The sequence below is a fragment of the Hesperophylax consimilis genome, chromosome 24 (genome assembly GCF_061612785.1).
Source record: "Hesperophylax consimilis isolate HC1 chromosome 24, BYU_Hcon_1.0, whole genome shotgun sequence".
Lineage (NCBI taxonomy): Eukaryota > Metazoa > Arthropoda > Insecta > Trichoptera > Limnephilidae > Hesperophylax > Hesperophylax consimilis.
Window position 1 is genome coordinate 23,446,148 of NC_142859.1, and position 9,686 is coordinate 23,455,833.

General features: G+C 37.3%; 2 non-coding genes across 2 annotated transcripts; both read left to right on the forward strand.

Annotated features, from left to right (window-relative positions):
* Nucleotides 1–7,645: 7,645 nt before the first annotated feature.
* LOC149412108 (5S ribosomal RNA) lies at nt 7,646–7,764 on the forward strand. The gene has a single exon (XR_016304772.1). It is a non-coding gene; the product is annotated as a 5S ribosomal RNA (ribosomal RNA).
* Nucleotides 7,765–8,086: 322 nt separating this feature from the next.
* On the forward strand, nt 8,087–8,205 carry LOC149412109 (5S ribosomal RNA). The gene has a single exon (XR_016304781.1). It is a non-coding gene; the product is annotated as a 5S ribosomal RNA (ribosomal RNA).
* Nucleotides 8,206–9,686: the final 1,481 nt, after the last annotated feature.

The following is a 9,686-nucleotide window of genomic DNA, read 5'->3' on the forward strand; positions in this document are numbered from 1 at the left end:
TTTATTCATTGAAATTATTTAGTACATGCATTTAGGATTTTTTTCGACCACCATGCTAGGCACATGCCCGTTTTACTTTGGGGAGAGAAAAAACAACAAAAAAATCACTTATGATAACAGTTTTTTTTGAAGTTCAACTTTGAAGGGAGAGTGCAATTTAAACAAAACATTTTAAAGTCAATAATACGTACGGTGAGAAAGTTAAGGCGGTTGTAAAATCTAAACAAAGATGTATTGTACTACTAGACCGGAGCCTCTTCCCGGGGGGGACAAAACCAAATAATAGCTTATTACGTAACTTATTATGAACTTGACCATTTATAAGTGGTCGACGGAACAGATTTATATTATCTTGAAATGTTAGAAAAAATTCAGTGAACAATAAAAGTGTGCACTGGTAGAGTATTTATGTTTCGTTACCTAACGGGTATTCTTCCATGAAAAGAAGGCCGTGTCCTTGTGCAGTGAATATCTACAATAAATTGATTCAATTTTGATATAACCTAACTTGCTAATTGAATAAAGTTATGATGAGGACATTACGGCGTGAATCAGTGATTAAGTTTTGTAAATAAAACAATTAAATTCCTTTCAAATTAAACAAAAAAAATATGTACTACAATAATAAACGTAGGGATCAACTTAATTTAATAAAAATAATAATCTAACTCATCTTAAGCACAGTTCAAATGTAAAATCGATCGGGGACTTCAATTCAAAACGGTTGAATAATAATAGGATTCCTGAAACGTAATAGAAACACGAGTGTTAAGATTCTAATAAAAGTTGCGTACTATGAATAAAGGGTTCGTGAAAAAAAAAATATGTATACATATAAACATATTTATACCTAGGGTTTCCCTGATAATTTTCAGACTCCCCACCAATTCAACATTAATTACCTCGGTAGTGTCATCAACATTACTAAACCTTTCCCTGTCCCGATTTTCGACCAACGATTAAACTTCATAATTGGAGAATTAGATAGTTTCGCTGTAATAATATCACACAAATATTAGCAAGCAGAAATGGTTTTTTTTCCTGCGCTATCGCGTGGACGAAGACGCCAGCGTGAACTGAGCGGATCAGCGCGGCATACTGAAAGCTTCACTCTTTCGCGGTTTTATGCAATGTAAAAAGGAATGACAGACAGGGTGAGAAGACATGAGTGACTCTGGGATGAAAAGAGCGTAATTCGCTGTTGGAGGCGTCTAGCTGAAGGTGACCTGCGAGGTTCCTGCAAGGTTATGTGGAAGAGATGTTCGCGCGATATTCCGTAGGAATAAACCCGTTAAAGTTCTATCAAATACTCCAATGGCGTCGACCTGGAACCTGATGTAAGCCAACGCAATCTTGGCTTAATTACAACAGATTCTAAGAGGTGAAGTGTAGGTCTGACAGCACGTGGAAGGAGGGCTTCATCAGACGAAACTTACATGACACATTTTCGCGTCAGCATCGTGATATGGGATGCAATTACTTTCCCCATTTAGAGACAGTAAAGTAGGTTCACAGAAGTGAATACGCTGGAACAGTATCTGGAAGTGTTGGGAAGTCTCAATTCGTTTTCCTTCAGGCGTGGTGGGTTCTGGTAGGTCACGGTACCTTTGAGAAGTGGGTCGCCAGCTATTAGAGTATAGCCTAAGACACGCTGAGGTCAATGTTTGAGTTCTGATCACCATTCACCGTTATTGTTTGGCTAATGTAAGACAGCGTAGTTTGAAAGAGATTTCATTTGTATAGTTTACCCCTTTTTCCTTCCCCTCCCCCTCCACACTTCTTTTTCCTATAATACGACATAGTTGTTCAACAAAACTCTTATCAAAATATTAGTAGCTACTACAATATTAGGTTCCTTGAGTTAGCTTTTCACGAAAACGGCGCTATATAAATTATTCAATAATAATAATTATTATTATCAGGCGTCCTGTAAGGAGGAATAGGAAATAAGGCACACGGTTTTACGAGAAATAATTTATCAATTAAATTGGTAAAGAGATTATCCACTCTAATTAGACGGAACTGAATTACCGCAAAACATATAGGTACACTAATAGATTGTTCATATAGAAGGAGTCCTATTCACATGAATTAAAACATCAAAACAAATTACCCAACGCTTAAAAATGCAAATAATTAGTGCGAAATAACTCTCAAGATCTTGGTTACTGTATGCTCAGTCATAAAACAATTAACAACGGCAGGAACACACAAAAAGTTAACAAAAGGGCCCCATAACGGACCTACCAGAGGTTTAACTGATAGCGTGCGGCCAAGGAAAAAAAAAAAATAAGAACGTCGAGCGAGACAGGGGCGGATTGGGAAATCTTTCGTAGAAAAAAAATATATATAAAAAAATAAAATAAAAAGTAAAAGGGATTAGGAGTTTTAACAATTTTAGCGACAAGAACAGGGCAGTGGGGAGCGAGTGAAACCTAGGAAGGTTGGGAAAAAAAAATGTATTATTGGCGAGTTCAAACGTGTTCTGCTGCTAAGGGTGATGGAACAATAATAGCTGACAATAGCTTATCTCTGTATCTACTCCCACTATTATTTTTCCAGAAGGGAGCTGTGATGGACTCGCCCTGGGATAAATTTTTTTTATTGTTGATTTATTATGGTGGGAAAGAAATTTTCAGTTGGTCTCACGACATAGGAGATTACCAGATGTTGGACAACTGATTTTAAAACAAGTGTTTAGATTTATTAGGGTAGAGAAAAAAAAAAAGGAACATGCACTGTATCGGCAGAGACCTCCGTGATGGTGGTTGATAATAGTAAGCCGAGCTAAAATGCTGGTGGGCCAACACGCCACTGGACTGGGGGTAGTCAAGTTTCATCCTTTGAACGAAGAATTAGACATTCTACTGGAGAAGTAACAATTTATTGGTTTTGAAACGATTTAAAATTAATGTGACAGGTTCTAGGGCCATAATTGATGTGTTCCTTTAGTGCATTTCTGTCTTTTGAAAACAAAAAGCATTCAGAATTCAAAAGAACATAAATTAGAAATCGCATATGGTGATTTGGGGGGTTGGTTTGAGAAGGGGGAGTCTGGATTTGAAAGCGCGGGGAGACGGTCAGGAATAATCAGGATCGGTCAGCGTTGACGGTCGGAAGAAGCAAGTCGATAGTCGTGGTTAAGGAGCGCGGGCGGGTAGTCAGTTTTTGGGAGTCTGGATTTGAAAGCGCGGGGAGACGGTCGGGACAGTTAGCGTTGAAGGTCGGAAGAAGCAAGTCGATAGTCGTGGTTAAGGAGCGCGGGCGGGTAGTCAGTTTTGATAGTCAGGTTTTGAAAACGGTGGGAGACGGTCAGGAATAATCAGGATCGGTCAGCGTTTTAAGATAGGCGAGTTAGTAAAAACTAAGAAGCGCGTCAACAAGAATTAATCGTCGGGACGCAAACACGGCTAAAATCTTTTAGTGTAGAAGGTGCGGTTTTCTAACAGCATGAGTTTTCTGCATGTGACTGTGTTTGTTTTTTTTATAATTATTTGGATTGTTGACACTAAGATGTATCGGTAAGTCTATTATAATCTAATTATTAACACTTATTTCCTTAATGTAAACCGAATAGTCCAATTGTATTTTGAAGTAAGGGTATTTAACTTGAGCACTATAGGTCCGGACCTGTTAGCAAGGGAGGCCATAAATCACCTAATGCGTTGAAGTGACCGGGTCTTGGCGATTACAAAAGGACTAAGAGCGGTTACCCTGAAGCCGCTTAAGATCATTCAACAATAGACATTGTTTATGAGCTAGACAATTTTGTTTTCTGCAATTTAAGATGATTTAATAATTCTCCAGTAATAATATTTAACGATTAGGTTATACGGAATTCATAAAATATATTTAATTAAATATAACTTATTCAAACATCACTCTTTTCATTCATTTTTGAATCGGGATAACGCAGCGGGTTACAGCTAGCCGCCGGGAGAATTCATCTGTCTGGCATTCCTATTCTATGAAGTGAGATTTTCATTTTTCATAAGTTTGACGGGGACGGAGTGTACGAATTTTCCGTAGGCTGTCCTATCTTACCAAAGCGACAAAAGCGAAGGGAACGAAATTTGTAATTTGGCTTGCCTAATAGGGACTCTTGTGTTAGCAAAGTCGATAACCCTGGATACCGAGAACGGGGAAAACATTACAGTGATGCCGTTGGACCAGGAGGTGAGGTATTAAAATGTTTTACATTCTGTTTGGTTCAAGACAATGAAAAAAAAATTATAAAAAGCCAGGGCTAATCGTTCAGTGTTTTAAATACAAAACTGCGGAAGGTAGTGAATTTCTACAATAATAGTTGAGCTATACGTGAATTTATCACTAGGGTAAAAATTAATTTATTTAAATTCCAAATAAAAATATACGACCGAAATTTTATGATGTCATCCAACCTCCGATAAGACATAGTTATTAAAGGTATTACATTGTGGAGGGAGAAAATAGTTTCTTCAAGTAGTAGACACAAACCCAGTTCATTCTAGAGGCTGATGTCCAACCTCCGATAAGGACTGAATTAACAGATAAAACTTTTTTTTATGTTTCTTTATTCATTGAAATTATTTAGTACATGCATTTAGGATTTTTTTCGACCACCATGCTAGGCACATGCCCGTTTTACTTTGGGGAGAGAAAAAACAACAAAAAAATCACTTATGATAACAGTTTTTTTTGAAGTTCAACTTTGAAGGGAGAGTGCAATTTAAACAAAACATTTTAAAGTCAATAATACGTACGGTGAGAAAGTTAAGGCGGTTGTAAAATCTAAACAAAGATGTATTGTACTACTAGACCGGAGCCTCTTCCCGGGGGGGACAAAACCAAATAATAGCTTATTACGTAACTTATTATGAACTTGACCATTTATAAGTGGTCGACGGAACAGATTTATATTATCTTGAAATGTTAGAAAAAATTCAGTGAACAATAAAAGTGTGCACTGGTAGAGTATTTATGTTTCGTTACCTAACGGGTATTCTTCCATGAAAAGAAGGCCGTGTCCTTGTGCAGTGAATATCTACAATAAATTGATTCAATTTTGATATAACCTAACTTGCTAATTGAATAAAGTTATGATGAGGACATTACGGCGTGAATCAGTGATTAAGTTTTGTAAATAAAACAATTAAATTCCTTTCAAATTAAACAAAAAAAATATGTACTACAATAATAAACGTAGGGATCAACTTAATTTAATAAAAATAATAATCTAACTCATCTTAAGCACAGTTCAAATGTAAAATCGATCGGGGACTTCAATTCAAAACGGTTGAATAATAATAGGATTCCTGAAACGTAATAGAAACACGAGTGTTAAGATTCTAATAAAAGTTGCGTACTATGAATAAAGGGTTCGTGAAAAAAAAAATATGTATACATATAAACATATTTATACCTAGGGTTTCCCTGATAATTTTCAGACTCCCCACCAATTCAACATTAATTACCTCGGTAGTGTCATCAACATTACTAAACCTTTCCCTGTCCCGATTTTCGACCAACGATTAAACTTCATAATTGGAGAATTAGATAGTTTCGCTGTAATAATATCACACAAATATTAGCAAGCAGAAATGGTTTTTTTTCCTGCGCTATCGCGTGGACGAAGACGCCAGCGTGAACTGAGCGGATCAGCGCGGCATACTGAAAGCTTCACTCTTTCGCGGTTTTATGCAATGTAAAAAGGAATGACAGACAGGGTGAGAAGACATGAGTGACTCTGGGATGAAAAGAGCGTAATTCGCTGTTGGAGGCGTCTAGCTGAAGGTGACCTGCGAGGTTCCTGCAAGGTTATGTGGAAGAGATGTTCGCGCGATATTCCGTAGGAATAAACCCGTTAAAGTTCTATCAAATACTCCAATGGCGTCGACCTGGAACCTGATGTAAGCCAACGCAATCTTGGCTTAATTACAACAGATTCTAAGAGGTGAAGTGTAGGTCTGACAGCACGTGGAAGGAGGGCTTCATCAGACGAAACTTACATGACACATTTTCGCGTCAGCATCGTGATATGGGATGCAATTACTTTCCCCATTTAGAGACAGTAAAGTAGGTTCACAGAAGTGAATACGCTGGAACAGTATCTGGAAGTGTTGGGAAGTCTCAATTCGTTTTCCTTCAGGCGTGGTGGGTTCTGGTAGGTCACGGTACCTTTGAGAAGTGGGTCGCCAGCTATTAGAGTATAGCCTAAGACACGCTGAGGTCAATGTTTGAGTTCTGATCACCATTCACCGTTATTGTTTGGCTAATGTAAGACAGCGTAGTTTGAAAGAGATTTCATTTGTATAGTTTACCCCTTTTTCCTTCCCCTCCCCCTCCACACTTCTTTTTCCTATAATACGACATAGTTGTTCAACAAAACTCTTATCAAAATATTAGTAGCTACTACAATATTAGGTTCCTTGAGTTAGCTTTTCACGAAAACGGCGCTATATAAATTATTCAATAATAATAATTATTATTATCAGGCGTCCTGTAAGGAGGAATAGGAAATAAGGCACACGGTTTTACGAGAAATAATTTATCAATTAAATTGGTAAAGAGATTATCCACTCTAATTAGACGGAACTGAATTACCGCAAAACATATAGGTACACTAATAGATTGTTCATATAGAAGGAGTCCTATTCACATGAATTAAAACATCAAAACAAATTACCCAACGCTTAAAAATGCAAATAATTAGTGCGAAATAACTCTCAAGATCTTGGTTACTGTATGCTCAGTCATAAAACAATTAACAACGGCAGGAACACACAAAAAGTTAACAAAAGGGCCCCATAACGGACCTACCAGAGGTTTAACTGATAGCGTGCGGCCAAGGAAAAAAAAAAAATAAGAACGTCGAGCGAGACAGGGGCGGATTGGGAAATCTTTCGTAGAAAAAAAATATATATAAAAAAATAAAATAAAAAGTAAAAGGGATTAGGAGTTTTAACAATTTTAGCGACAAGAACAGGGCAGTGGGGAGCGAGTGAAACCTAGGAAGGTTGGGAAAAAAAATGTATTATTGGCGAGTTCAAACGTGTTCTGCTGCTAAGGGTGATGGAACAATAATAGCTGACAATAGCTTATCTCTGTATCTACTCCCACTATTATTTTTCCAGAAGGGAGCTGTGATGGACTCGCCCTGGGATAAATTTTTTTTATTGTTGATTTATTATGGTGGGAAAGAAATTTTCAGTTGGTCTCACGACATAGGAGATTACCAGATGTTGGACAACTGATTTTAAAACAAGTGTTTAGATTTATTAGGGTAGAGAAAAAAAAAAAAATGGGTGTGTCAAGCCTACGCAAGACAGAAGTGAAACTTCTAGTATTCTTCTCTCTCTCTCTTTTCATTTCATTCTCTCTTTTTTTCTGTCTATTGACATATTTATAAGTAGCATGTGATAAAAAAAATTAAAAGTTATAAAAAAAGAAAAAAAAAATTAGTTAAAGCGGGGATCGAACCTCGGTTCTTCACGACCACAGTCGTGCGCTCTGCCTGTAGACAGCGAAGATGAGTTAGGAGAGTGAGTTAAACTAGGTATATAATATTTACACCTTGCTAATGTTTTCAGTATTATTAGGGCTTTTTTATACTAATTTTCATATATTTAGTGGCAGGTAGAGTAGAAATTAATATTGTTTAGCGTTTGCCAACGACCATACCATGTTGAACACACCGGTTCTCGTCCGATCACCGAAGTTAAGCAACATTGGGCGCGGTCAGTACTTGGATGGGTGACCGCTTGGGAACACCGCGTGCCGTTGGCCTATTTTTTATTTTAATTTCATGTTTTTTTTATTTTTTTATCATTACTATAATTAATAATATCATAAAATTCTTTAACTTTTCAAGTATGCTACAGGCCTAAAATATTACTTAGTGGATTGATATTATGGTCAACCATTGAAAAAAAAAATTCCTACAAACTTATTAATGTAATTACGATCTTTTTCAAGCGCGTATGTAATGATTATTTTTATCAACCTCGCACACACCTTGCTAATTTTTTCAATATTATTAGGGCTTTTTTATACTAATTTTCATATATTTATTGGCAGGTAGAATAGAAATTAATATTGTTTAACTTTTGCCAACGACCATACCATTTTGAACACACCGGTTCTCGTCCGATCACCGAAGTTAAGCAACATTGGGCGCGGTCAGTACTTGGATGGGTGACCGCTTGGGAACACCGCGTGCCGTTGGCCCATTTTTTATTTTAATTTTATGTTTTTTTTCATTTTTTTATCGTTAACATCATAAAAAATTTTATATCATTCTTTAACTTTTCAATTATGCTACAGGCCTAAAATATTACTTAGTGGATTGATATTATGGTCAACCATTAAAAAAAAAAAATTCCTTAAAAACAAAAAAATAATATTCCATGGCCGAGAATCGAACTCGGATCAACTGCTTCGAAAGCAACTATGCTGACCATTACACCACAAACGCCAGTTGTCGAGATGAGCTAAGAAGCATTTATATTTTACTTCAAAACTTTTACTACATCAAATGAACTTTAATCGGTCCCGCATTTTCGTTTCGGTCATGAGTTGGTTTTACTCCTCGAAATTGCATGACGCGCGTAAAGAAGTTTCACTTCAAAAAGGAACATGCACTGTATCGGCAGAGACCTCCGTGATGGTGGTTGATAATAGTAAGCCGAGCTAAAATGCTGGTGGGCCAACACGCCACTGGACTGGGGGTAGTCAAGTTTCATCCTTTGAACGAAGAATTAGACATTCTACTGGAGAAGTAACAATTTATTGGTTTTGAAACGATTTAAAATTAATGTGACAGGTTCTAGGGCCATAATTGATGTGTTCCTTTAGTGCATTTCTGTCTTTTGAAAACAAAAAGCATTCAGAATTCAAAAGAACATAAATTAGAAATCGCATATGGTGATTTGGGGGGTTGGTTTGAGAAGGGGGAGTCTGGATTTGAAAGCGCGGGGAGACGGTCAGGAATAATCAGGATCGGTCAGCGTTGACGGTCGGAAGAAGCAAGTCGATAGTCGTGGTTAAGGAGCGCGGGCGGGTAGTCAGTTTTTGGGAGTCTGGATTTGAAAGCGCGGGGAGACGGTCGGGACAGTTAGCGTTGAAGGTCGGAAGAAGCAAGTCGATAGTCGTGGTTAAGGAGCGCGGGCGGGTAGTCAGTTTTGATAGTCAGGTTTTGAAAACGGTGGGAGACGGTCAGGAATAATCAGGATCGGTCAGCGTTTTAAGATAGGCGAGTTAGTAAAAACTAAGAAGCGCGTCAACAAGAATTAATCGTCGGGACGCAAACACGGCTAAAATCTTTTAGTGTAGAAGGTGCGGTTTTCTAACAGCATGAGTTTTCTGCATGTGACTGTGTTTGTTTTTTTTATAATTATTTGGATTGTTGACACTAAGATGTATCGGTAAGTCTATTATAATCTAATTATTAACACTTATTTCCTTAATGTAAACCGAATAGTCCAATTGTATTTTGAAGTAAGGGTATTTAACTTGAGCACTATAGGTCCGGACCTGTTAGCAAGGGAGGCCATAAATCACCTAATGCGTTGAGGTGACCGGGTCTTGGCGATTACAAAAGGACTAAGAGCGGTTACCCTGAAGCCGCTTAAGATCATTCAACAATAGACATTGTTTATGAGCTAGACAATTTTGTTTTCTGCAATTTAAGATGATTTAATAATTCTCCA